The sequence below is a fragment of the Rhinolophus ferrumequinum genome, chromosome 3 (genome assembly GCF_004115265.2).
Source record: "Rhinolophus ferrumequinum isolate MPI-CBG mRhiFer1 chromosome 3, mRhiFer1_v1.p, whole genome shotgun sequence".
Lineage (NCBI taxonomy): Eukaryota > Metazoa > Chordata > Mammalia > Chiroptera > Rhinolophidae > Rhinolophus > Rhinolophus ferrumequinum.
In genome coordinates, this window is record NC_046286.1 from 67,502,051 (window position 1) to 67,516,914 (window position 14,864).

General features: G+C 39.3%; 1 pseudogene; it reads left to right on the forward strand.

Annotated features, from left to right (window-relative positions):
• The first annotated feature begins 6,303 nt into the window (after positions 1-6,303).
• LOC117020684 (radial spoke head protein 4 homolog A-like) lies at positions 6,304-14,587 on the forward strand (annotated as a pseudogene).
• The last annotated feature ends 277 nt before the right edge of the window (positions 14,588-14,864 follow it).

A 14,864-nucleotide genomic window follows, 5' to 3' on the forward strand; every position in this document is an offset into this window, starting at 1 on the left:
TTCAATTGACTTATTTTCATTTCACAGATAAAACATCTATTTACATCTTTGTGGAGAACATGAATCTGAGGTGTTCTCTCATTTTTAAAACTCTTTCCCTTGGCATTTTGGTGAAGCACTCCGTTGCAAATGAGAATATTGTATTTGTAACCAGTTTACGCAAAATAGGGTAGTTCATTAAAAGATTCATGGAACTTGAACTTCCTGAGGAACTAGAACCAAGAAGTATGAAGCAGTCAGGGACTCATAGATCTTTTCACTTTTCTCTCTCACTCCTGTGTCAGAGCTGCATAGTCTTTCAGCTTTGTGTTCTTCATGTAAAAGATACATCCTTCCCTCCTTCTGTCTCTGAAGACTGACGTCAGCACCATGACAGTCATATGTTGTGTCCTACTGACCTCAGTTCGAACAGTAAACAGAGATCGGCTGGTGTTGTTGAATTCCAATTCCGATTCCAGGGAGAGAAAATAAATGGTATAGGTGAGGTCACTAAGCTTCCCTGAGCATTCAACCTATGTTCAAAGCAAAATAGTCATGGAGTACTAGCACAGCACACTGTACCCTGTAGCATCCTTGAGAGGATGAGATAGATAGTGAAAAAAAGATATAACACCTAGTATAGCTTGTATTATGTCCCCGCAAAATTATCTCAAAACGTGATATAATTTGAAAGTAGAATCATTGTACATGTAATTAGTTATACTCAGAAACTGGAGTAGCGTGAGCCCTCAACCTGATAAAACGCATATCCTTATAAGAAGAGGAAAGACATACAGGGTGAAGACAGCCATGTGACAACAGGCCAAAGAATGACCAAGGGCACAGCTCTCCCACGAGGCAGCCAATTCAATGTTCAGGCAACACAATTTGCAGGAAATCCGTTATCCATAAAATGTGACAAAAATGGGAATGAAATGCCTTGAAGAGTTTGGATATGCCTTGCCCTTCATCATGGCAGGATCTGATCTCCCTGGAGTGCACCTGCTATCAACAAGGCAGTTTGCATACTTAATTCAGTAAGTTTTCACAGAAATCTTCTGTAGTGCATGTTACAATGCCCATTTTATGAAAGGAACCAGGCTTCTGGAACCAGGCTTATGAAAGGACCACGCTCACAGTTAATAAGAAGCAGAGTCAGGATTTCACCCAGGTTTGGTTCTAGTACTCAAATCCTCTCCTCTCCTCTTAATTGGCCATTTGAAGCTGATCAGATTAGATATTGTGTTGCATGTCAGCCCAATGGAAGAGGAGAGAGGGAAGAATGAGATGTGATTATGAAATTTTAGAGAAAAAGAAAATTCTAGGAATGGATGGAATGGAACCCGTGTAATCTAATCTATTCAATCTACAATTGTTAATGACAAGGAAAGCTGGGGATTTATTAGAACTGGCCCAAGGAAATAACAAATAACACCATACCATCAAACTACCTAAGTAATCTCCACTTGGCCTGTTAATAGGGAGAATTCCATCAAAAGCTAGGCAGTCTCCCAGAAAGTCAATTAGGGGGAGGCAGGTGAGTGAGAGATGCTGAGGCAACCCTCCTCGTGAGTCAGAGAGCCGCTGTATGGGCGTGGGGCCTGGTCACCTCTGCTCACTTCGCAGTAGTTCGCGAGCTCCCGACTCACTCTGCGGGTTATGGTGCCCACTCGTACCAACGTGGCTGCTGGAATCCCCAGTAGCAAAGTGAAATTCTCAATGCTTTCCGCACTGGCGGTGGACACCTTAACCGTCGGAAGGAAACCTGAAGCTAGCTTTAAATGGAAAGGCTGCCCAGGTATGGTGAGATCTCACTAAAGTTTAAGCCCTGCTAAGATTCCTCATGAGCCCATTGCCTGTGCCACCCTGCAGTTTTTGATCCCTGCCTTTCTCATTGTCATGGGCTGCCTCCTGCTGGCGGGGTACACCAGCAAAGTGGGCTCCAGCCAGGGATGCGCCATTCAGATTGTTGTCACCTGGTGTTTCTGCCTGGGTTGTACCACCTGCTCATTGGCTGCAGAGCACATCCAGGCTGCCAGGGCTACTCCTACCAAGACCTTCTGGACTGTGGTGACTAGTCCCCACCGCAGCCAGGAGAAGAGTCCCAGATGGGGTTGAGCAGGGCGGGGACTTGGCAGAAGCTATGGAAATCTATGCCTAAGATTAGGGAATTCTGCACTTTGGCAGATACTAGGCAAAACTATGGGCAGATTTAAAATATCCGGACCAAATGTTAATTGAGATGATGATTAGACAAACAGTGTGGGGACAGAGTCCCAGAGAGCAGTTTCCAGGCTCTTGGCCTCACGTGGATAGGTGCTGGCTCGGTTAGTAGATGGCCATCAGCTGTAATCAGATGGCCTCCGCTGTGGCTGGGTGGCTATCAGCTGTTACCGGTTAGCCATTAGCCACTAATGTAACTGCCGTGGGGACACAGGGGTTTGGTTGGTTGGTGGGAGGAAGAACTGACTGCGGATTGCGGATCGTGTGGATCCTGCTTCCTGTATCTCCAACCCAGCCACCATTGAGAGTACAGTGGCATGAACCCCCTGTCCATGGCTCCGTTGGTGTCCCTTTTTGGCCTCACCAGGTCCTGCATTCTTGTGCGGGGAGAGTGAGCTGAGACCCTGAATTAGAAACAGGAAGCTAGGACATGCTCGGTGTTTATTTTCTTGGCCCTGACCAAAACCCCTGAAAAAATTTTCCACATGAATGTGAAGACTAGCAATATTAATTGTATGGGGAAGCAAAGATATTCTGTAGAACAAAATTTTGCCTCCACCACCCGATTTAGCTGAACATTTCTTTTAAATAGTCCTCGTTGATGATTTTATCGTAAAGCATATGGAAAAATGCAGTACGTCTAATTTCATATTTCTAAGTAATTTATTTGGAAAATTTCTGAGTATTTTATCCCCCATACTTATCTCTAGCTTTATATTCTATGGATGATCTTGGTAAAGTCACATATCAATGTCGGAAAAATAAAAAGAGCACTACACTTCTGTTACGTGAGGCCCCATGAGCTTGAGAGTCAGACAGAATTGGTTTTCAATCCCAGATGCAAACTTTCCTGCAGTATAACCTTGAACAAATTTTCTCAGTACTCTGAGATAGAGTTTGAGACTGTAATTCCTATTGTTTGGGTTTCAGTAAGGAACAAATAAAGTATTTTATATCAACAGCATGACGCACAGATGTTCCCCAAAGTGTTAGTTGCTCACTGTAAAACAGGGTCGTGCAAAGAGTGCACTTAAAATTAACTAAAGCCAGAAGTGAATTGCATCTTTTCACTTAAAACTAACAAAAGGGGAGTTAGCCACCCAGGAAAATTTCTGCTAATCTGTAAAGTTATAATCTAGTTCAAATAGGCACACTGGGTTGCTTTTTATGTGTATGAGCTTCTCCTCTGGAGTCCTGTAAAAGAATAGGGCAGATCCAGGAGACTAAAGCTTATATAAATTGGAGGGATCTCATTTAAAAAAGCAAAACTATAAATTTGAAATTAAGTGCAAGGGGCCTGTACAAGCGTGGGGCCCTGAAGCTTAAGTCTCATTACTTTCATGGTAAATCTGGCCGTGATACAGATTAAGAAAGGATTTGGAGAAAGGACTGAATGTGAGATATGTCTGCAGTTAAGCTGTGGCTCCAGATTAAGGTGACAATTGATAAAGCTGTAGTGTTTTCAAGAGTAAATGGTATCATCCTATAAAAAGAAATACTTTCTAAAGTGCTATAGATAAGGAATATAGACTTCGATTTATGAAAGATAAAGAGAAGAGGGTATTTTCTGAAAAAGAATTCTGGAAATTCATAAAGGAGAAGAAAAATACGTTCAAGTGTGTTATCCTTAGGATAAACAAAATGTACCCAAGATTTAAAAAAAAAGAGTTTGATAGTCTTCCAATAGGTACTATATTATGTACCCAGACTCTTAATGAATTAGAAAATTATAAATGTCTAAATATAAGTTTGAGATTTGTCAAAGTATAGTAAATGAAGTTAGCTAATATGAGTTGTAATTTATTTGGGGGAGGGCAAGCATTCCTTAGTCCTATGATTAGATCTCAGTCTTTTGTTATGTTTTATATCCCTTCCCTGAGACATTCACAAGTGCTTCTCAGCTTCCTTCCCCCTCTCCAACCTTAGCAATACAGGAAGGCCAGAGGGGGTAGATTTGAGTATCTACCCTCAGATTAGTTAGGCTTTAGTAAAATCCTAAACCAATCCTAGTACAAATTGCTTAGGCTCTGCTAAAATAGTTTCCCTTGTGGGCAGGCCTTGTTAAGCACAAGAGAGAACTCTGGGAGTTTTTCAAAATGCTTACTTTCCTCCCTCCTCCTACCAAATGTAGGATGGGCTTTTTCTCTGATTTTACAGACAAGACCTAGTAAGGCTCCAGGACGTAAAACTCACTAATAGCTCACTAAAATGACAAATTGTGATGAATACTAAGAATGAAAAGTACTGAGTATTATAATAAGGGAAACTGAGATTGTCTGTGAAATCAGGGAAGGGTTTCCTTAGGAAAGAACTAACAGAAAACACAGGGGAATACATTTCAGGCAGAGGGAAGGTGACAGTGCTCTGAGGTAGAAAGGAACATGGAGCATTTGAGAAAAGGAAAGAAAAGTCAGGGTGACTAGATTGCAGAAAGAGAGGGGTGAGTGGTTTAAGATGAAGTTGGGAAGGTAAGAGGCTGAGAACTTGGTCCTTATTCTACAATCAGTGAAAAGCTACTTGAGGATTACAAGAATCTAAGCCTAGATGGTGCTTTGGGCTGAAAATGAAACAGAAATAATAGACGTTTTCTTAGGTTGTTCCTTTCAGTTGCTCTTATCTCCTAAAGTGGAGACATAAGCAAGCGCTACGTCTGTTCTTTCATGTTTCCTTTCTCCTGGTCCTACCACCCTGCTCTAGCTTGTCAGCCCAAGAAAGAAGCCTCCATCCTATCATGCCAGCTGCTAGGGAGGAGAGAGAAGAACCATGTAGGGGGAAAAATACAATCCCTTCAACTCTTGCACCGTTTCTTAAAAAATGGATAATTCTAGTTTATCTTTCATTTCATATTTTAGTCTATTCCAAGTGTTCTAACCTGGGGAAATTGACTTCAAGAGGTACCCAAATCAGCAGAAATACCTGCAACAGTTTGCATGTGTGCACCCATGTGTATTTTGGGAAGAGTAAAGTTCCACAGCTCTTATCAAATTATTGAAGGGTTCTGTGCTTCTCCCACCCAGTTGGGTGTGGGGGGAGGTAAGTATGTTCTTCATCAAGTTAGAATTTATGACCAGCATGCTGCTGATTGGAAGTCATGTCAACTGTGAAGTGTCAAATAACAACTATTAGTGGGTTTATTTTAAAATAAACCAACAGAGATAAAGAACCAATTAACATCCATAGCTAATTACTTAGTTTATATTCAAGGCCAGATGTGGTGCCATCATCTAGACCTTCTTCAGGTTGGAGATTGCATAACATGAATCAATCGTCATAGTCGTGATCTTAAATATTGCAAAATGAATTCACATTTATATTACAAATAAAGATTGATTATACTATGCAAATATAGTGGTGGGTTAATTTGAATTTCAATTGTTAGAAAACCTGTAATTCATTAACTGTCTTATTTATATAGGATAACCTACATTGCCTTCTCCATGAAGGTAATATTCTGCTGCTCTTCTGGCAGATTCCTTGAGGAGAAGAGCAGAAATCGGGGCTTCCTTGTTTATTCTCCAAAATTTCCAGAGGTGGTTGGCGCAGATGATACACCTTTGTCTTCTAGGTGTGAATCTTAGGCTTTCCTGGTCTGCACACTGGAGTCTCATTGTCACCTCAAGATTCCCAAGGGCCCTCCCCCTCTCTCTCTCACACACACACACACACACACACACACACACACACACACACACCCCTTCACCTACAAATGCATTGTCCCTCCACTAAGGCACCACTCGCCCTTCACCGCTCAACTAGAATTAAACTATCAAACCTTGAAAAACCTCCAGCGCCAAACCTTGGCTCCCCCTTGTGCTCCAGTGCCTGATCCTTTCTCTGGTTTCTAACCACCACTGGTCGACTGCAGTTCGGATTGGCTGAGCTAGAAAGAGGAGCAGAGGCTAGGATTTTCATGTTTCTTGGACTCCCCCCTAGAATCCTGGAACCTCCTGTGCTCCATTGTTTCTTTTACAGGAATACTGCTGGGGTTGCTATGGAGACAGGATGCTGCAACTTGCAGAGAAGTTAGGACCCAGGGATTCCCTTAGCAGACCTCAGCAAAGGGACTGTCCGGCTGCGCTTCCTTCCACATCTGCACGCCCCTTTCATCCAGAACTTTTTTCTCTCTTGACACCGTAATGGAAAACTCGACCTCCCTGAAGCAAGATAAAGGAAACCAACAAACGGGGGAAGAAGGGCGGCCATGGGAAGAAATGACAGTAGCTTCTTCCCAAGATCCTGAGCCTACTTCACCTAAGACCTCGGAGTCCGAGTCAGCGCTGGAATCTGGACCCCAGTCCAGAAGTAGCCCTCCTTGGAGCCGTCCATCCAGAGGCAGCACACCTCCGGATGAAGGCACAGGACCAGGTGCATCACCTCGACCTCCTCTTCCTCAGGAACCCTCTTCTACTCCTCCTCCCCCGGCTCTGGCCAGACAGGTCCTTGAGGCACCATGGCAGTCAGACAGGACCGCTAGTGTGATTCCTGAAGCTGAGACACCTCACTCTGACCATTTGGAACAACCACCTGATAAAGGAGAATCAAGTCCTTATCAAACATGCCAATCGAAGCGAAACGGCTTTCAGCAACCTCAGCAAACCAACGGCCGCCTGTATGGACCGAAGGATGTGAGCTGTAACCACGCTGAACAAAAAAAGCTGAGATTTGACCTTTTACAGGAGACAGACTCAAACAGTCAGGATGATCCCGGCGAGGCTGAGCCTGAGGCCTGGGAAGCGGCCCCCAGCCTGACTGAGACTGCCCTTCAGAGTGCTAAGGCTTACCTACTGCAGAGCAGCAGCAAGTGGGGCTTAAATCTGTAAGTCCTGGGGGGGGGGGGGGAAGAAAGAGAGAGAGAAAGAGAAAAGTGTGGCAAAAGAAGGGGGTGTGAGTACCTGTGTGTGTGTGAGAGTGTGTTTCTGTGGGTGAAGGGAAATATATTTGAGAAGTCTGTATTAGTGAGAATTAGTGACTTAGTAACCGTATCACAAAATAGGTCACTGGTGAGCATTCATTTAGCTTCTTTAAAGGCCCTTTGCACACAGAAATAAAACCTGGGAGGTATGCAATCTTGGGTTTGAAAGAGACCATAAAAATAGGAAAATCCAAGCATCTCTTCAAGATGCTTGAAAAACGCAACTGTCTACCAGGGACAGGGAGTTCTAGTGTCTAGGGCTTGGGTATGAGTCCCCACCCAGGCCAGTGCTAGGGTGACCAACTATCTCAGTTATCCTTAAACTGTCCTGATTTCAGCACTGAAAGTCCTGCATCTCAAGAAACCTTTCAGTGCTGGGCAAACCAGGAGAATTAGTCAGTATAATTTTAGTGTCGGAAGAATAAAATATAGCATTTAATAGTAGAATCTTTCACAAAACTGAGATTGACAATTTAAAATATTATTTATATATTACTGTTTTAAACTACAATGTACTTAAGCTTCAAGAATGTGACCTGCTACTCAGTAGGGGTTTTGTTTGGATTTCCGATATAAATTTCTTCTCCTGAGTTTAACAAGCATGAGTTTACACACTTTGTTAAAAGTCCAAAAGAGCTCATTATAAATATTTGGGAGTTGACAAACTATTTAAAATCGAATACAAAAATGAGAATATTCCTTTTATTGAATTGTCTAATACTGACATTACTTAAATATGTAAGTTTATTTAATTTCCAAATGTTAAATCTCTGAGGTAATACATGAATATCTTCTATAATATTCCTTATTATCTTCGAAGCACTTTATAGCCTGTAGTTAAAAACTACTTCCAAAAAATCACTCCCTCTGTTATTTGCAGATATTTGACAGCCATAAAAATAACTTTCTTGTTGTAATTAAAACAATCTTTGATTAAAATACAGGATTGGATATTGGTTTCCACATTGCTGAATAAAAAGCCTACAAAACAGATTGCTTCCTCCTTTTAGCACAACAAATTATTAATCCTCTAAAACTGAAAAAGGTATAATTATTAATTAATGTCTAATAAAATATTTCACAATTTGAGAAAAAACCATTTTCTAATGTGGACTTCTTGCCTGAAGAACTATGAATAAAGCACATATAGACATTATATTGAAACCTGAAATAAAAAATGACCATGTGGACTTAGAGTCCTTGCTTTGATGACATACATGTCCCCTATTGGAGCAAATCAAAGACTCCAGTTACAACTCCAGCTACCGCCTCGTAAGCAGCAATGTTTTTATTCTGGAGGCTCCTCCATCCGTTTCAGTACTGAACAAATATTAAGAAAACTTGAGGAATTTTTAAACAAACTTCTAATCATAACATTGTTCATTTGCAGGAATAGAAATACTCTGGGAAAGAATGATATATTCTTCACATAGAATATTTTAAAACTGCCCTTCAAATTGGTTGCCTGTATGATCTAAATATTTTCCTTTGACATTACTAAGATCCGTTAGTTAAATACAGATATTAAAGAAAAACACACAACAAAATAATACCTAGGGTTGATTAACAGAAAGCAGGCAATTACTGAGCATCTATTTTGTTTCACTAAATAAGGGACAAGACATATTAACATAACAGCAAAGAAACACAAAACCCTCACTTTGGCCATGTATGAACCTAATGCAGTTGCTGAATCGGAAATATATAACGTACACAAATACATAGCAGCATAACAGTAATCTCAGGAAGACCCACTCTAAACGGAGAAAGAATGGTTTTCAGGAATGACTTGACAATGAAGTCATTTAAAACTATTTCTTGAGAGAAATGATATATAAGGGACATAGCAAGCAAAGGCTATCAAGTAGGACTTAGCAACTATCTGAAAGTGATTTTACTAGATTTACCTCTCTGGGGTAGAAGTTGTAATTGAACTGATTATTAGAAATGAAATTGGAGAGATACAATGCTTGTCTGTCACAGAGGAAGTTTATGCATGTTTCCATATTGGACAGAGGCGTTTCTATTCAACATAAGAGCACTATGATGGACATTTTCAGCTCTTAAATAGTAAATTCACACTGCAAATCTGGTATTTGAAAACGCACACCCTAGCAATTTTGGATAAAATGTAATGTATTAAAAGAAATGTATTCATGAGAGGTTAGAGGCAGTTTCACTTACTCAGTTGTGAAATAAAAGCCTAGGGCAGTGTTTTTAACAGAACAAAAATATTAGTATGCATCACATTTTAATAAAGGTGAATAATATTTTATGACACTTTTTCAGTGTGTGGTGGGGGTTGCAGTATGAAATCCATTTCTTTTAAGTCTAAAGAACATTGAAGTAGACAATTGGCCTAGGAAGTAAAAAAGAAGGGAATATATCTTAAGACAGTCAACAGAGTTTAGAAATCAAACTGGATTTGGTGAGGGTAGAGAGAGAAGGATGGAAAAAAGTTAAGGTAAAAAAAAAAAGAATGTTAATCACTTTTAACGGATAACTAAGAAATTTCAAGCTCAAATGAAAAGTGAAGATGTTCATGATGCAAAATATGTACCTTACTGTAATATTTTTAAATAAATTAAATATTCACATCATATTGGAGTTGTTTCTAAAGAAAATTCTAGACTAGGTTTTTCTGGCGTGGGAGAAGTTACCATAAATGTTTATTCACATAAAATTTCTGAAGGCTTTAAGTTGCTGAAGTTTCCGAAAAACCAGCTAACTGAGTCTGCATGAAATGCTTCTTCAAATGTGTTTGACACAAACATTATCTGGAATTTTCTCTTTTCAAATAGGTATGATCATCTTTCTAATATGCTGAGCAAGATCTTAGAATAGCCTCCCGAAAATGCTGTGGACATCATTGAGAGTATTAGCCAAGATGTGAAGATGGCACAATTTAGTAAAAAATTAGGTGCACTCCAAAATGAGAATGAGATGCTTCCAACATATGAAATAGCTGAGAAGCAAAAGGCTCTTTTTCTCTAGGGAAATTTGGAAGGAGCTGACCAAGAACTGGAAGATGAAAAAATAAGTCCCTGCTGTAAATCTGAATAGTTCGATCTTAGGGTTTTATTTGAGGTGAGTGAGTGTGACTTGAAATTCATATCAACAGGCTTTTATAGCTTGCTAAATAGTATTTCTAACATCGTTTCACACAACTCATTTGCATGTTTAGAGTTTGTTTCACATTGTGTTTTTGTATTTCGTATTACGGCTTAGCTTTTGTTATGTGTTTGTGGGACTGAAGTATTGATAGCAGAGAAACAGTTTCTTCATTTTTTATATTCCAAAGGGCCTGGTACCGATCTGGACCAATAACTGTTTCTTATTCTTAATAAATACTTGTTGAATGAATTAATTAATGTCAGATAATAAAAAAAAATAAGGCTTTAAAAGAAGTTGCATAATTTACCCTTTAGTTTTACTAGAAAAAGGAGAAATACTTCTAATGTCATTTCATTAGTTTAATGTCATTTTCAAGACAACTTCCTCATATTATGTCTTTTGTTTCCTTTTTTTAAAGATTTTTATTAAAAATATAGCTAATATATAATATATTCATTTTAGGGCTACAAACCAAGGACTCTTTACCAGTCCTTGGCCTAGGGTAGCTCTTCAAAAAGCCAGGACACCCTGCGGCCTGCTGCCACCTGCTGGCTCCCTTAAGGTTCAGCTGCTGATAGAGCCTCCTGTGGTATGCAAGGCAGGTGAGGCAGGGTTTCAGGGACTCACCAGAGTGGAAAGTGTTGTGGTCACTAGATTAATGTAAATTCTGGGGTTTGTTGCCGGTGCTGAGCCTGGAGCTATTCAGCAAAAGTATCAGAGCACCCTGAAGCAGTCGCTGCCCTCCAGGAGTCAGCCAGACTCTGATAGTTTTCCAAGAAGAGTGCAATTCGGACGGTGCTGGCTGCTTGTGGAGAAAGTGGCTCTAGCATTGGGGAAGTTAGGGTGGGGGGCAGGGAGTCAGGAAAGTGGAGCTGTGGAGGGTACCAGTCCAATAAGATTCAAATATGTCTGTGGAGGGGGTGGGCTCAACACAGGAGAGATGGCAGCCGCCTGCAGGCTGCTCAGGAGAAGGCCCTCACACATGTAAAATCTTGAAAGAAATGTCAAAGAAGTGACGTAGAGAGAAAGGAGAGCTAATAGCAAGATGGAAAATGGAAAATGAAGAAAGCAGATCTCGTTATAGATAAAATATTAACTGCAGCTTTTGCATCCCCAGGCAGAAAACTCTCTTCCAAATGAAATGGAGTCAGCTTTTTATTTTGACCAAGCTGGAGTTGGTTTGCACACAGATGAGACCTATAGCATATGTCTTGCCCTCAAGCAGTTTACTGACACCCACTAAATTCAAGGATGCTGTTTCTGGGGCAAGATCTTTGGTCTGGAAATGAATTGTATTGCAGCTGAAGTGGAATTTCGTGAGGGAGAAGATGAAGAGAGGGTGGAAGAGGAAGATGTAATTGAACAGAGGGACAATGGAGACAGAGAAGGTGAAGAAGGTGACGAAGATGAATTACCAAGGTCCTCTTACAAGGCCCCACAGGTTATACCAAAAGAAGAAAGTAGAACACGTGCCCACAAATATGTCTACTTAGTGTGCAATGAACTAGGAGACAATGGGTGAAGTTACCACCAGTTACACCTGCACAAATTGTTATTGCAAGAAAAATCAAGAAAATTTTCACTGGGCATTTGGATCACCCCATTGTAAGCTACACATCTTTCCCAGGAAATGAGAGTAATTACTTACGAGCACAAATTGCCAGAATTTCAGCAGGGACCTACGTCAACCCTCTAGGATTCTATGAGTTTGGTGAAGAAGAAGGAGAGGAGGAGCAAGAGGTAGAAAGCGGGCGAGATAACTGAAAAATATCCGGATTTGGAAGGCATCCAATGATTGATATGGTGGAATCCCTATCCAATTCGGTTCATCATGTTCAACGTATTCTCCCTCAGGTAGGGGATTTGCAATTCTCAATCTATCATCCAATCAGCACATATTTATTAAATTCAGTGTTACAATACTGATGTAGGATTTTGCTTAGTGAATGCCAGGGTTCGTAGTCTCATGGAGTCCAAGAATGGATACACAGACCAGGGAGAGGCAAAGAGTCGCACAGGAAGATTATCCTAAGCACAGAGTTACAGCTCCGGAGCGGGAGGGGTACCCAAACTGGGATGCCCACTATCTAAGGCAAAAGCTTGTGTTTATATACCTTTATTTCAATCTGGGAGGGGGATGATGGGATGTGGGTGCCTATGGATACAATGTTTCCCAGACTCACTCTACTGCTTAGCTTGGGGGAGGCCTTTGGAAAAAACCCATTTGTCCCAGAGTAGGATTCATGATGTTTTGTCCTGGTACGGTTGTCCTGGTATGGATGTCCTGTGTTCTGTTTTTGTTCTGTTTTTGCTCAGTCTACCAGGAGTCTCTTACTGCCTGATTTCATACTAAGTAACCTGTCTCAATACATAGATATACAAAACAAAGAGTTTCAGACTCTAGACAGAGAAAGATATACGTTAAAAAATCAAGTAAAAACACAGTACTATATAATTGCTAAGTACTATATAATTGCCAAATACTATAGTACTATATAACTGCCAAATACTACATTTGCCAAGGAGTATAGTCCTGAGAGCTTCAGAATTCTATTTCCAAACAAATAAAATAATTATTTCTATGGATTTTTTGACAAGTTATGTAGATTCATGTGTGTTGTGAAATTGTTTATTATACATTAAATATAGATGGCTGCATTGACTTGGAGAACAGTTCTTTTATTCTATTTCTATAATACATGGAACTTTTGTGCCAAGAACAGAGTATGATGAAAACAGAAACAAGGAAACAGTGCCTAATGAGTTGTATAGCACATTTTCTGCTAATTGCTCTTAAGAGTACTTTATATGTATTACCTCGTTTAACCCTGATAGCTGTGTAGAAAACTAATATCCTTATTTTACAGATGAGGAAATTAAGGCAGAGCATTTAGGAAATGGGAAAAAGGGAATATGGCTAATAAGCAACAGGAACAGATATGAACAGGCAGAATGGATCCAGAGTCCATCTTCTTACTCATTCAGCTATACTGACTCATCTCCAGGTAGAAAATCTTCATTATATTGTGACCTACATATGAGATATTCTTAGAGATCTCTAGATAAGAGTTAGTTAGATCAGAAAGTATAACTCCAAACCTCCATACCTAATCTTATCACATTTTAATTTTTATTAATAAAATGGGTAGTACTTTACCTCTTACTTATAAATTATTTATTACAAATTAGTAAAATGTATTGTTAGCTTTTTTATACTCATGAACTGCTGATTTTAAAAATATAAATGTTCTGTAACTTCAAATTCTTGGCAAATTCTTGAAATAAACAGTATACTCTTTTGCTTGAAAAGAGCCTAGATCAAAATAACATTTGATAACTGTATATTGAGTGAATAAATTATTAAATTCCCACACAGTGGGACCTTGTGCAGACAATTGTTTCAATCCAAATGAATATTGTGGTATTTTAAGGTCCTCGTCTTGCAATGTTCATACTCAGGGTCACTGTACTTGATTCAACCCTGTACAAAAAAGTGAGGAGGGAGAAAAAGAATATGATAAAGAAAAAGAAGAAGAAAAAGAAGAACCTGACTGCATAGAAGAAGTGGGGCCTCCTCTCTTGATACCAATCTCTGAAGGTTTAAGGTATTTTACACAAACTGCATGATATACTATGTGTGTGTATATATATATATATATATATATATATATATATGTATATTACATGCATACATAGCATATATAATGTACTATGTATTATATATAGTATATTATATACATGTATATACTAGGCATATATTCTAGGTATATAATGTTATGTATATATAATATGCTATGTATGAGATACACTATATGTATATATCTATACACACACCCCCACACCCACACAACAGAACTATCGTATGTAATGAGAAATAAAGAATGTCACTGGGCACACCAAGTTCTCTGACAGAGGTTAAAGAAGTGCCACGCAGGGAGGGAAATATAAATTGGCTGTAGCTCTTACTGAAATGCTGACAGTTATCTGTTTATCCTTCTTGTGTTGTATTCTATAGTCCGTAAACCCCTGACATTGTTATATGGTTTATAAATATCCAAATTTCATTGTTCCACAATGTTCATAAAATTACTTCCTGGTTTAGTTAAGCTCCTAATGTTATAATATAACTTATTTCTATCTCATGTGTGCTTGTTTTCGATTTATAAAAATAGCTTCTCTGTTACACATATATCCTCGTCTGTTTAGTAGTTAAGCTTTTGAATTTCTCATTGGTTTACAGAGATCCAGAATATACCACCTTGGACTACACGACTATCCTCAAATGTCATTCCTCAATTTGCTATTGCTGTTCTTAGATCCAAACTTACTTACCTTTTGCAATTGCAAGCAAACACCTGACAACTTACAAAGTAATTATTCTGATTATTTAAGTAATGGAAAGTACAAGTTATCACTGGGTTCTTAAGTTACTTTTGTTCTAACTCATCTTTAGCACGTCAAGTTTGTGTGACATAAGATTTATCTAAACACCCATATTACTTACTGTATAGCATCAAATTTAGAACAGTAATTTAGACTTCTGCCTTTTCATCTGAATTATCCAGTTAATGAAGCTAAAATGTGTGTTTTTTTGTTAATTATTTGAAAAATCCACCTATTCATTCAATGGAGTTAA